The 14,610-nt window shown below is 48.2% G+C and overlaps 1 protein-coding gene across 1 annotated transcript in view; it reads left to right on the top strand.

Annotated features, from left to right (window-relative positions):
• Positions 1-14,610, top strand: part of CEP162 (centrosomal protein 162) — a 697,428-nt gene that overhangs the window by 24,034 nt on the left and 658,784 nt on the right. The gene's annotated exons all lie outside the window — the stretch shown is intronic.

Below are 14,610 nucleotides of genomic sequence, written 5' to 3' on the forward strand. Positions count from 1 at the left end.
CTGCCCTTGAAATTGGTGTTAGAACTGGGGTTTCTGCTTGTCAGAGTATGCACGCTGTACAAGCGGTAACCACTATTTCTGATGGATACAACTACCTGTGGATTCCTCACCTCATGAATACTCCCATGGCGCCAGCATTCTACGGAAATCTTCTTACTAGTCTCTGCACGTCGACGAGGACGTCACTGTCTCGCACGCGACGCGTCTGACGTCATACAGGCAATAAGAGGTCCTCGACGACGTGCGGACGTCAGTTCCCTTTTTTCCGTGCATTCGAAACGGTTATCTTCGAGGGAGCAACTGTTACTCTTGCGGTTACAGTGTATATCTTGCTGCGTACTCTTTCTCTGTGGAAATAATGTCGCAGAGAAAGTCTGGATTTAAGCCTTGTCGTGAGTGTGGAGGCAAGATGTCGGTGACGGATCCTCATTCCGATTGCCTTTGGTGTTTGAGCTCCGACCACGACGTCTCGACTTGTGATTCGTGTCAGCACATGAATCCGAAGGCCCTTAAAGAACGCGAGGCGAAGCTGTTTATGGCCAAGTCAAAGGAGAAGCATCACAAGAAAAAGTCTTCTCCAAGACATCGGCGTCATCGAGACTCCCGGCGCCGTAGAGAATCTCGGCGTCATTCAAGGGAGGCTCGTTCCAGGTCTCCGGATCGGCGCCGGAGGACATGGGAGGTCAGCCCCACGGTGACGCCGCATCCTTCGACGCCGTTGCTCTCTCCGGCGTCTCCAACTTCGCCTGGACAGGCGTCGGTGATTGAGGTATTGGAGCCTCAAGTGTTTTCTCCGGCGCAGACGCCGAGGCCGGCGTCGGGGTCGCCTCCGAGTCAGGCACCCCAGTATCCGGCTTTTCCCACCCCTGGAGCCGATAGTTCCGCATTCTTGAATGCGATGTATTCCATCTTCCAACAGATGGCTCCAGGGGGTGCTCCGGCTGGGCCTTTGGCCTTTTCTTTGGGTGATCCTGCGCCTCTTCGGCCGGCACCCTTTATGCCCTTTCTCCCGTTTGGGAACGTGGGCTCGGCGCCAGTGTCGGCGCCGGTGGCCGCTCCGATGGCTTCGGAGGGATTGGCCCCAGGGATTTCCATCCCGTCGACGTCGAGATTTCGGCCTGTGACTCCGGTGGGTCCATCCGTTTCATCTGCTCTTCAGTCGGCGCCGAAGTTACCTGTCGACTCCGCGGATTGAGCAACGACTGCATTCAAGGAGGCGTGCTCTCCAGGTACTAGAGGAGCAGGAGTACCAACGAGCCCTAGAGGAAGGAGAGCTAGAGGACTCGGGTGATGGGCTGCGTGGACTGGAGTCGGCCAGTGGGCTGGACACTTCCCCTGAGTGGGACCTTTCGTCCCCGGGGGAATATACCGAGGAAGCTGCTTCCTTTCATACAGTGGTACGGAAGGCAGCTAGTTTTTTGGACCTGCCTTTGCCGGTGGTGGAGGCGAAACAAAACCTTTTGACAGAGGTGTTGCATCCGGCCTCAGCCGCGGCGGAGCCTCTATTACCTTTTAATGACGCTCTGCTGGATCCGGTTTTAGAGGTGTGGAAGAAGCCGGCATCTTCCCCAGCAGTTCACAGAGCCGTGGCCAGGAGGTATCGGACGGCTCCAACTGATCCTGGTTTCCTATCTAGGCACCCTACGCCGGAGAGCTTGGTTGTGCAGGCCTCCTGTTCGTCCAAGTCAGCGCCTGGTTCTTTTCCGACGGTGCCGGGGGACAGAGATTCAAAAAAGCTGGAGGCGCAGTCGAAGAAGATTTTTTCGTCCTGCAGTCTGGCTTTAAAAGCCACCAATGCAACCTGTATCCTGGGGAGGTATATTCATGCTCTGATGGATGACATCTCCTCTTCGTTTACAGAGCTTCCCCAGGGTCTTTTGGATCTTGTCTCTGATGCCCAGGCTGCTGCGACCCAAATTATCCAGACGGGACTGGATACCACCGACTCGGTAGCCAGAGCAATGGGCACAACTGTGGTGGAAAGGAGACAGGCCTGGCTCCGTAACTCGGGCTTTTCGGCAGATGTACAGTCCACATTGTTGGATCTCCCGTTTGATGGGGACAAACTGTTTGGGGCTAAGGCTGATTCGGCCTTGGAACGGTTTAAGGAGAGCAGGGCCACGGCTAAGTCGCTGGGACTCCAAGCTCCTTCTTCCACGGCCTCTTCCAGATTCTTCAGGAGGTTTCGTGGATTTGGGCGTGGCTCTTCCTCCTCTTCCTTTCGGGGAAGATATCAGCAACCTGCCTCTTCCCATCCCTATAGATCTTTTAGGGGGAGGGGTAGGGTCCGCACCAGGGGAGCTTCTCAGCAGCACTCTGCCTCTTCCTCATCCTCTGGCGGGGTGCAGCAGGGGAAGCAGCCTTAGGCTTCCACCATTTCCCACTCACTCCTCTCCTGTAGGGGGAAGATTACAGCATTTTCTCACCAAATGGGAGACTGTTACGTCGGACACTTGGGTTCTCAGTGTTGTGGGAAAAGGCTACACCCTTCCCTTTCGGGAGTTTCCGCCCCTCATCCCGCCCCGCCCTTCGTATTGTTCACAAGAACACCTCCTGTTGCTAGAACAGGAGGTAGAAGTCCTCCTTTTAAAGGGCGCGGTGGAGTTGGTCCCGGAGCAGGAAAGGGGTCAAGGAGTTTACTCAAGGTATTTCCTGATTCCCAAGAAGGATGGTCGTTTGAGACCAATTCTGGACCTGAGGATCTTGAATTGGTTCCTCAAGCAGGAAAAGTTCAAGATGCTGACCCTAGCACAGGTGATTTTGGCGTTGAACATGGAAGACTGGATGGTGTCTGTCGACTTGCAGGATGCTTACTTTCATATCCCGATACTCAAGTCACACAGGAAGTATCTCCGGTTTGTGGTGGGATCGCAACACTACTAGTTTGCGGTCCTTCCGTTTGGTCTTACTTCAGCACCTCGAGTCTTCACGAAGGTGATGTCGGTGGTTGCGGCAGAGCTCAGAAGGAAGGGGATAGCAGTATTCCCTTACTTGGACGATTGGTTGATCAAAGCCAAGTCCCCGGAGCTTGTGTTGCGTCATCTGCAGTCAACAACCCAGTTGTTGTTCGACCTGGGCTTTTCGGTGAACGAGCCCAAATCTCACCTAGAGCCCTCTCAGCGCCTCCTGTTCATAGGGGCAGTACTGGATACAACATTGGGTCGGGCCTTTCCTCCGCCTCAGCGGATTCAAGATATTCAGGATTTGGTTCCAATGTTTCGAAATGGAGCGGTAGTTCCAGTCCTCAAGGTCCTTCGTCTGCTCGGTCTTTTTGCCTCCTGCATTCTGTTGGTCACGCATGCTCGCTGGCACATGAGGGCTCTTCAGTGGTGCCTCCGAAGGCAGTGGTCTCAACACAGAGGGGATCTAGAGGGTACTGTCAAGATCTCCAGAGATGCTGCTGTGGATTTGAAGTGGTGGATTGCAAGCAACAATCTTTCACAAGGAAAGCCGTTCCAGCAGTCGCCACCAGTGGCCACAGTCATAACGGATGCTTCCACTCTAGGGTGGGGAGCTCATCTGGGGGATCTGGAGATCAAAGGTCTTTGGTCTCCAGAGGAACAGATTTTTCACATCAATCTGTTAAAGTTACGGGCTGTACGTCTGGCTCTCAAGGCCTTCCTCCCTTCCCTTCGTGGTCAGTCGGTACAGGTCCTAACGGACAATACTACTACGATGTGGTACATAAACAAGCAGGGAGGAGTGGGGTCGTACCTTCTCTGCAGAGAAGCTCTTCGACTATGGTCCTGGGCAAAGGACCATCGGATTTGCTTGATAGCAAACCATCTGGCCGGAGTCTTGAACGTGCGTGCGGACAGTCTCAGTCGCCACTTCTCGGCAGACCACGAGTGGCGTCTCCATCCAGATCAAGTCCGTTTAATCTTCCAGAAGTGGGGGTTTCCTCGGGTAGATCTGTTCGCCACTCGAGAGAACGCGCATTGTCCGTTGTTCTGCAGCCTTCAGTATCCGATGCAGGAAGCGTTGGGGGACGCGTTTCAAATGACCTGGTGCGGCCAGTTGCTTTACGCGTTTCCTCCCATACCCTTGATTCCTCGAGTATTGAGGAAGATTCGCCAAGACCGGGCTCTAGTAATCTTAATAGCTCCGGATTGGCCAAGGAGGGTGTGGTACTCCGACCTTCTCCAACTCTCAACGTGCCCGCCGCTCCGTCTCCCTTTCAGGGCAGACCTCCTCTCACAGTCGCAGGGGCAGGTTCTATACCCCAACCTCCAGAGTCTGCACCTACATGCCTGGAGATTGAACGGGGCAACCTGAGTTCCTTCTCTCTCCCGCCTGAGGTAGTGGATGTTATATTAGCGGCCAGGCGACACTCCACTAAATCTATCTACGCTAATAGGTGGTCTAAATTTGTTGCGTGGTGTGGAGAGAGACAGATTGATCCTTTACATGCTCATCTATCGGACGTTTTGTCTTTTGCTCTATCTCTGGCGCGAAAAGGTTGTGCAGTGGCTACCATTAAAGGTTATTTATCGGCCTTGTCAGCCTTCATATGTCTTCCAGACCAACCATCTTTATTTAAATCCCCTATTGTTATCAGATTCTTGAAAGGTCTTCTAAATCAATATCCTCCAAAGCCATTCGTTATGCCGCAATGGGATTTGTCCTTAGTCCTGACTTTCCTTATGGGGTCCCCTTTTGAACCTATGCATTCTTGCCCCTTGAGGTATTTGGTTTTAAAAACAGTCTTCCTGATAGCTATAACATCAGCAAGGAGAGTGAGTGAGTTGCAGGCCTTATCAGTAAAACCCCCTTATACAACTTTTTATGGGGATAAGGTGGTGTTGAGGACCAAGGCTGCTTTCCTCCCGAAGGTTGCTTCACCCTTCCATTTGGCTCAGGCAATTACTTTGTCCACGTTCTATCCTCCGCCTCATCCTTCCAAAGAGGAAGAAAGACTGCACCGTCTGGACCCAAAGAGAGCGTTGAGCTTCTTTATCGATAGAACAAAGGATTTCAGGCTGGAGGATCAGCTGTTTATTGGATACGTGGACAAGAGGAGAGGAAAGGCAGTCCACAAGAGAACACTATCCAGGTGGGTTGTTCTTTGCATTAAAATATGTTACTCTTTGGCAAAGAAGGATCCTCCTGAGGGCATTAGAGCTCATTCCACCAGAGCTAAGTCGGCCACTTCGGCCTTAGCCAGAGGTGTTCCTGTGGTCGACATCTGCAAGGCCGCAACTTGGTCGTCCCTTCACACTTTTGCAAAACATTACTGTTTAGATTCTGAGGTTAGAAGGGACGGCCATTTTGCACGGTCAGTGCTGCAGGATTTCTTGGTTTGACCATTTAGGCACCCACCGCCGGGCGTGGTACTGCTTTGGGACTCTATTCATGAGGTGAGGAATCCACAGGTAGTTGTATCCATCAGAAGAACGAGTTACTTACCTTCGGTAACGACTTTTCTGGTGGATACATTAGCTACCTGTGGATTCCTCACGGTCCCACCCGCCTCCCCGTTGCCTTTATGGTCTTGCCAAGTAATCCTTGAGTGCGCTCCTCTTGGTCTTTGAGGGTGCGATAGATGTATATATATAATATATTTATATATATATGGGTATATGTGTATATATCTTTATGTATATACTTGGTGTGTGTATATATTTTAAAAGAGAGAGTTTTATATATATATATATATATATGTACATAAAAAGATTTACAGTTATTCATACAATGTGGTGTATTTTTACAATATAATGGATGTTGCTTTGTTCTTTCATTGCATTGCCTGGTTGTTCTCATGCACGTAAAAAATGATTGGTACTGACGTCCGCACGTCGTCGAGGACCTCTTATTGCCTGTATGACGTCAGACGGCGTCGCGTGCGAGACAGTGACGTCCTCGTCGACGTGCAGAGACTAGTAAGAAGATTTCCGTAGAATGCTGGCGCCATGGGAGTATTCATGAGGTGAGGAATCCACAGGTAGCTAATGTATCCACCAGAAAAGTCGTTACCGAAGGTAAGTAACTCGTTCTTCTAGTCAGTAGAAGTCGCATACACAACCTAAATGAACCTGTGCTCACCCTCTCTTAGCTTGGCAGAGATCAATCAAGCTTAACTTAAGAGGGAATGTGTTAAGTATTTTTGCAACACATACATAGTAACACAATGAAAAAAACAAAAAAGTACTCCACACAGAGTTAGAAAAATACATAATATTTTTATGAGTAAAACAAGACCACAACGACAAAAATAGCAGAAGCGGAGTTACGATTTTTTAAAGAATAAACCAAAAACAGTGATTTGAAGTCAGTAGTTCTAAGAGAGGTTTCTTGAGGTTGTGCTAGACCGGGGTAAATCCAAAGTTCAGGCCGACCGCGATGCAAGACAAGCTGGTTACAGGACCTACACAGACCCCTCTAAACAGTACTTTGGATGGAAGAAGAATCGTCGGGGAGCTGTGATGCGCCGTCCACAAGCTGGCTGGATGTATGCAACTCCCTTTTCAGATGTGTCAGCTCTCCGTCCACCCTTCCTGCCCAGGAAGGACATCACAATGCAGATGAGTGCTCAGACACACCTAACTCTCCTGGGTATGTGGCTGTTTAGCAGGAATGCACAAAGTGTAGCTGTCACCTCACCCGTGTATTGGAGAGAGGCTGCAGGCACACACAGCTGTAAGAGCAGAGAAATGCCTGCTTTCTAAAAGTAGTATTTCTAAAATAATAATGTTAAATCTGACTTTACCAGTAAAGAGGATTTATCATTACCATTCCAAAGATATGAAACATGACGCAGCTACTCCTTTCTGATCAGGATTTACAGCTTAAAAGTATATGAAGGAGATCCCAATGCTGGCCTATGAGAGAAGCAGGCCTCACAGTAGTGAAAAACGAATTTAGGAGTGTTTCACTACCAGGGCATGTAAAGCTTAAAAGTATGTGTCCTTTCCCTTTCTTTTAGTTACATAGCACCCCACCTTATGGGCTACCTAGGCTCTACCTTAGGGGTGACATATGTAATAAAAGGGGATTTTAGGACTTGGCAGGGGTTTCAATGTCAAGTCCAAGTGGCGGTAAACTACACACAAAGGCTCTGCAATAGCAAGCCTGACATAGTTTATGAAAGGCCACATAAGTGGGTGCACAATCAGTGCTGCAGGTCCACTAGTAGCATTTAACCTACAGGCCCTGGATATATGGTATATCACTTTACAAGGGACTTAAATGTGAATTAAATATGCCAATTGTGTATACACCAATGTGATTATGTTTAGGGGAGAAGCACATGCATTTAGCACTGGGTACACAGTTCTCAGAATCCTGAGGTCAACAAAAAGAATCACAAAACTATGAGGCAATTAGGCAGAATGTTTGGGGGAAGATCACCCTAAGACTGACATGTCTAATAGTTAAGATCTTCAAGACCTCCCCTGATGTCTGGAAGAGTGCATCAAGTGTGCCCTCATTGTGGACAGTGGACTATGTTTTGTGATTTATACTGTGACCAGACGTCTGTGTCAGTGAAAAGGTAGCCTCTTTATCCCTCTTGTGTAAGATTTGGCTTTTTTTGTGTAAGGAAGTGTCTTTCACTGACATCCCGTTTATATGTCAAATGAGTGTGTGTTTGTGTAGAGAATGGACTTAGGTGATACGTGAAATACAACTCTGGTTGTATGTGAGGCTCAGTACTGAAGCTAGTGGGATCCATTTTTGGATGCTCCTGGCTTAGCATGGCACAAAATGGAGCATCAGGGCAGCTTCCCCTGACAGTGAAAATGTATTGTCTGCATTCCTGTGGCTGGAGTTATGTGAATCCCATACATTTTTACTAAGTTATTTGGTATGAAAATGAATTGTAAAAAAATGCTTCAGGTTAGGACTTACCCAAATGTAACTAAATGTCTTAGTTGAAGTGGTGCATTTCAATTTTTCCACATTTTAACCCTGTAATACTTGCGGTTGTGGGAGTCAGAATCGCAAATCTAGTGTATGCAAGATCTAGCCATGCGTTTATCCTTGGAAAGATGAAGGATCAGCAAATCCTTATGGACCCTTGCACTGGTTGATTGGTTCCTGTGAATTTATTGCTCCACATTCATATAGATCATGACTCTTTTGCATAGATCATTTAATCACTTGCCATATGCGAGCCCTGCAACAAAGGAAGCTGAATGTTTTTGAGGTGCTTCATTGTTTGAGGAAACAGAACTTTCCCTAAAAATGATTGCCCCTGGAACAAGAAGGCAAAGTAAGAAATGAAAAAGAGGAAGATGTTCTGACAGAGGATTCTGGTTCTCTCCTAGAAACCTTTGTAAGGACATTTTACACCGTTCAACCAGGTGAAAATAAATTGTCAGCCAAGCACATACATGCATGCTGTACAATCAGAAGCTCATCAGGGGTAGCCAAGGAAATTACAGCTTTGAAACTTTGTTGATGCACAAGCAACTTAAAAGTATACTGCAGTAAAAAAAAAAAACAAGTGTAAGAGGGTCACAAAGAGGCTAGTATTTCTTTCTCAACTATGTTTTATACTATCCCTATTGGAGATCAATTGCAGGAAGAAATTTTATGGGGAGCAAGGAGCTTTGGGTCCTTGTTAACGGTGTGAAGGATTGTATTGTTTACTGTGCAGCATGGTCACCTGTTGTTGTGAGCAAAATTGTGATGTTCAGCGGAAACAAACCAAGGAGCACCAACAGTTATCCAGTTTTTGATTCCCTTGTTAGCTCATGTACTGTTACACGTAGCAGGGCACAAGAGGACAACACTCCTTTGACATGTTGACCATAAGGAGATGCTCCCAAGTCAATGGCATAAGGAACCTCCCACTTAAGGGGGCCTGAGGGCCTCGTGAATTGGTGGAGGAACAGTGAAAAGACGAATGGGTGATAGGATGGATAGATGGATACATAATATAATGATTGGTGAGTGCGTGAAAGAATGGCTGTATATATGAAAGGGCAAAAGGATGAATGAATGAATGAATGTATGGAAAAGTGAAGATATTTACAGATTGTTGGAGGCAACGCCTTCTGGTTGGCTGAGGCTGGGCCCTAGCCAGGCAGAACTCACCACTCCCGTCGGGGGCTGGTGATTATACTCACTGTATAACTTTTGCTCACCCTTGGGTAGCTTGGCACAGCATAGTCAGGCTTATCACTGGGGCAATGTGTAAAGTAATGGCACAACAGTACCACTCAACAATTAATCTGAGCGTTACAAAAAAGACTTCCCACGAGGTGTATATAAATAAGTTTTGTATTCAACAGACACTAATTAACACAGCATGAATAAATTGTAACTCTCGGCAGGAATCACCATTTGAAACAACACTAGCAGTACTAGGCCCAACTGTGTTAAACCAACGTTTGTAGTATGCACACATTAGAAAAATAATACATTCCCTCCCAGTACCAACAAGAGGTTTCAAACGTTGTCAGCACAAGAACCACCCTAGCAATAATCCCAGTTCAATGGTACACTGTCCCAGGGTTCAACCTAGTTCACAACAATAGCAGAAATATGTACATACCGAGCAGTGCAGCACTTTAAATTAGCTCTGCGGTCTGGGCTGCACGTGTAAAATCTAATCTCAACAAGTTAAGTCCACTAGCAAATATTAACATATCCAACAACACTGTCGTATAGTGTCACAGTCGGCCACATTTGCTCCCACACACTCACTCAGCACAGCCAAGTAGTGCCACGGGTATCAGACGGATTGTAAATTAGGCAGCTGCATACACTCGCTCCCAGCATCCTAATGCGGTGCACTGATATCCGGTTGGTTCGTTGTCACTGCGCTCGCAGACCCCCCTTGGGCCCAAAATCCCTCCTTCACCCTCCAACTGACCCTACTACCCTACCTCCCACTAGCTGAAGATGTGAACAGCCTTTCCCCGGGTTTAGGCCGCACACAGCTGGAGTCACATTTGTTCAAGCACTAGGGGGACTTATTCCAGCGCGGGCCCTGCTGGTCGGCAAAGCACAGGGGCAGGGTCATTGGGGGACACAGTGTGGTCACAGTGGCACCCAGCCGAACCAGGCACTCTAATATGGAATAGTTAATAAATCCTGCACCTCATTGGGAGGAGGTGCAGTGTCTTGGGCACGATGATTCGAGAAGCCGCAGATGATCCTGGTTGCGCATGAAGAGATACCAATCCGCACCTCCCTGGATGGAGGTGCTACAGTGGGTGCCCAGTGTCTTAAGTCACACCGGGTGATTCGAATCACAACCACAAAGTGCTCAATGCCATACCTCCCGGAAATGAGGCACAACTTCTAGTATGGGAGGACTTGAGTAGCACCAGACAGGTTCCACTGCATACACACAGTGCTCAATAGTGGACCTCCTTGAAATAAGGCACAATGACTGGAGCACGATGACTTGAGCTGCACCAGACAATCCAGTTAAACAAATGAAGAAGATTCCCCTCCCGTACCTCCCTAAAATGAGGCACATCAAGTGTGCAATGACTTGTCGCACCAGACACTTCCGATCCCCAACAAAGAGTGCTCACTGTCGCACCTCGTGGAATGAGGTACAACATCTGGTGTGCAGTGACTTGAGTTGCAACAGATGATCCTTGAGGATTCCAATTCTGTGCCTCCCTGCAATAAGGCATAACAGCCGGTGCATGAGGACTTGAGTCACACCAGACCATCTGGCTTCACAAACCAAAGACGCAACTTCAGCTGGGCTGCACGAGGTAGGATACAGCACTGTTCCTAGGATGTCCACACCTCCTAGGGTCGTCCCTAATGACGCGGACACTGCACACAATAAGCATGCAGTCGGTAGTTGCATGAGAGAAATGCAAAGCACTCGACAAAGACGGGCCACTCGGGGCCTGCACCGGTGAATCCCCTCTCAACAAACCAGCCGCTTATGCATCTCATGGCCCCATGATGAAGGGCCACACTCCTTGAAATGTGGGCACCAAAAAGTATACTTTCTTCAGCCCTCGCACCGCTGCTGCCCAGTGAGGTCCAGCAAATGATGCAAGTACTTACAAGGGCACTGCTCTCCAGATGACACCTGTAGAAGGTGTAGGTCCCTCACGGAAGGTCTTTGATGAGCCTGAGACCTACACAAGAGAACAGGAGCACACTTTTGTGCCCTTGGAGAGTACACTTCAGAGTGCCACACTGGATCGACCAGTTTGCCCAGGCCAAACACAATGTCAGAAGGGTGCACAGTCTCTTCCTGTGGGCATTAAATTCTCCTTGTTCACAATAGAGTCCTCTGGCAGTGTGCACCATGTGCGTTCCTGCAAGTGTAGCTCTAAGTTGCTGAAGTGTGATACCAGTAGTGTGCCCACCTTTGAAGTTGGGGGTTGTTCAAAGAGTTCCCTTTTGAACCACAGATGTCCCCCCTAATTTCAGTCCTATCTGCCATGGGGCCCTGGAAAGCAGATTGTTATCTTTAGTGGGGCCATGATCTGGCTCTGAAAGGCCAAGTTTCAAAACCTCTCCCTCCAATCTATCCAGCCAGACTCTCTGGCAGAGGACTATTGTTCCGGTTGCCCAAGATTTAGGGCTGTCGCTGGGGAATGCACAGATGTGCTCTCCCCAGCCTCCAGTGAAATGGAGTTTGAATTAAAAGGCCCAAAAGAGAGTTTATAGAACATAGAAATGACCACTACTTAGAAGTGGTATTTCCAGAGCATTTTGATAAAACACCTTTATCATGGGAGGAGGTTTGTCCTTGTGAAACCAACGATAGTAAACACCATGAGGCTGCTGCTCTGCAATCCACTGTTGCAGTTCAGAATCAACTGTAAGCTATCTGCATGTTAACCTATAGTCAGAGCAGCTCTCAGGCACATGTTCCCTGTTCCATGGATAAGCCTGCCGGGGCAGGCTGGACACAAGTTAAAGGACAACACACATGTGCCAGTGCACCCCTTCAGGCCTGGCAAATATAAGCACAGCAGAGTGCATATGTTCACGTACTGGTCAGTGCCACTTTCCTGGTGTGGGGAGGAAGGTGCATGCACACTTTCACACTGTATTCACAGTGGGAAAGCGCTTGGGACCCCAAAGGCACTTAAAACCTCATTGTGCAAGGGCACATCCACTGGCCTACTGTGTCAGGCTCAGTGTGCATTAAAACACCATTGTGTAAGTGGGCACATACTAGTAAGCAATGGTAGACCTGGTCCCTTATTGGACACCAGGGGGCCAGTGTGCACATACTGACCTGTCAGGCTAGGTTCAGCACAGAATCAGGTCAGAATACCATTGCAAGTGTGCCCACTCTTTGTCCTCAGTGGCAGGTCCAGTACACACTGGTTAGTGCCACGTCCCTCCATGTGTAGAAAGGACGCTGGCAATTCCACATTGAACTCACAGTGGGACAGTTCTCCGGGCCCTAAGGCCACTCCCAGGTAATCAGCGAAACCTATGACCCCCTAGATAGGGAGAACCCACATGGAGGCTCTTCCATGCCTGGATAGGGAACACCCTGCGATCCCTGCCCTGCCTAATGCCTACCACCCTCACCACCCTTCAGAGGGTGCCCGAGGGGTTGTGTAAGGCATGCTCAGGGTTGGTGAAGACATGTGAGATGCCACCCTAGGCACAGATGCACCGGCATCTCCTTAGACCTGCACTGTCAGGCCTTATACGTGTTGGTCAGGCTTTTCTGGCGGGTAGCACACACAGTGCAGCGCCCCACCAGTAGCCAGGGCAGTACCTGCCATGGGTATGTGGTGCACCTTTTTACAAGGCGCTCCTCGGTACAGCACTACAATGCCCATGTATGTGCCCCTTCCTGGCCTCTGTTGGAAGGATGTGTTCCCTTTCCTACTGCAGTATGGTGGGAAAGTGCCCAGAGTCCTAAGGTCACGCCAAGAGAGTCCGCATTTTTTGGCTACTTCCTTTCTCCAAGTACTAACATAGGAAAGAATACTCAAGATATAAGAGAGAGTAATAATGTGTAGAAGCAGAGAAGAGTGAAAAGCAGCCAGGCATGCCCGAAAAGGTGCTGAATAAAGAACAACAGGAAACCAAGCCACACCTTAGATTGGCTGCAGTGTTCTATTGAGAGCGAGGTTCTCATGTGGTGTGGCGAACAAAACAAAAACATTTGAAGAAAGAAAATAGAAAGGTTTTTTTAGGAAGTTCTGTCAGTTAAAAAACAAGTTTTAAAGTGCATGCTTGCTTTAACTGTATTAAAAAAAAAAAAAAAAAAAGTTTCTATTCATTACTGTGAAAAAGCAAACAACTTGCCTCTTTCGACTCGTAGGCACTACACTGCTCCAAAGAACAGGACCCGCAGCCTACCTCAGTAATCCCAGACCAAGGATGCTAGTTGGTCCGTTTAACCACCTTATCCACATCATGCAAAAAAATACATGTAGGCTGTGGTGAATCAAGCCACCAGGTATAAAGAGACAGTACCTCCAAGGAGCACGACAGCCAAGAGGGTTGCATGGGTACTCCAGTAGATCTTTTCTAAAGTTGCTTTACCCAAGACACTAACTTACAACCATGGAGCACTTTATATCTCCTCATACATCAGTGTGATGTGGGAGCAAGCTGGTGTGACCTTCCACTTCTCCACGTACATCACCTGCAATCCAATGTCATTTTTGTTTTTTTAAACAGAGTTTTATTGATACAAAAAAAGAAAAACAAAGCAACTCTTTAAAATGCACAATATTTCCCTGCATTTACACCGTATGACACTATCAGGAGTGCCAAAAGTCAATAAACATGAATTATAAACAAAGTCATCATTGCAAGTTGAAGTGTGTATATAGCAAATAAAGATCGGGTGAGCAATGATTTGACATGTGTCAGGAAAGACAAATCAAGGCTTAAACAGGCAAATGAATAAAGAGTGCACAACAAACTATCTAACCCAAATGCCCCACCCCTGTGACGTATTCCTGCCCCCACTCTCTCCTCTTCCCAATAATACAAAACAGAATAAGACAATAGCAACAAAAAGAGGTATGACACAGGGAGTCCAACATGGCTGGAACAAAAAACCAATGAGTAGCCCTTGAAAGAAGTCTGGAGGGCCTCAAGTACAGCCAGGGGTTCACTCACCAGGTCACTGAGCATCTAACAAGAGGGAAGTAGTTACGGACAATTTAACTAGAGGAAAACCACTAGAACTAAATTGCAAGCTTTTTCCAATTCTAGGGGGTGGCGACTGCCCTGGTGTGCCTCGCTGAACAGCCCTATACCCTCCCAGGTTGCCTGCCGTACCATGCCTGCCTGCCAACTTTCAACCCGCTGGGCCTCCGCATGTTTCCTTAGCATGATGATCTTACTCTTAGCCAACACAAAGGCTAAATAGGTAAATTGGTTAGTGATATTGTATTTAGCTAAGTGGGAGTAGATGCTCAGAAGACAAAACTGGGGGAAGGATTCAGAGCCTGGTCAGTGGCCTCTGCCAAGAGGCATACTACCTCCAACCAGTAAAAGGTTAAGTGGAGGCATCCCCAGAGCATATGGAGAATGTCGCCCAAGGTGATGCAACAGCATGGGCAGTCAGACGATGCTAAGGGAAAATAGACACTAAGGCCCGCATTTCAACATTGGCGGTAAAAACCACCTACCGCGCGGCGACGGCCGCCTAATGCCCGTCGCCTCAGCTACCATCCGTCCACCATAATATGACCACAGAAG

The sequence above is a fragment of the Pleurodeles waltl genome, chromosome 5 (genome assembly GCF_031143425.1).
Source record: "Pleurodeles waltl isolate 20211129_DDA chromosome 5, aPleWal1.hap1.20221129, whole genome shotgun sequence".
NCBI classification, from domain to species: Eukaryota; Metazoa; Chordata; class Amphibia; order Caudata; family Salamandridae; genus Pleurodeles; species Pleurodeles waltl.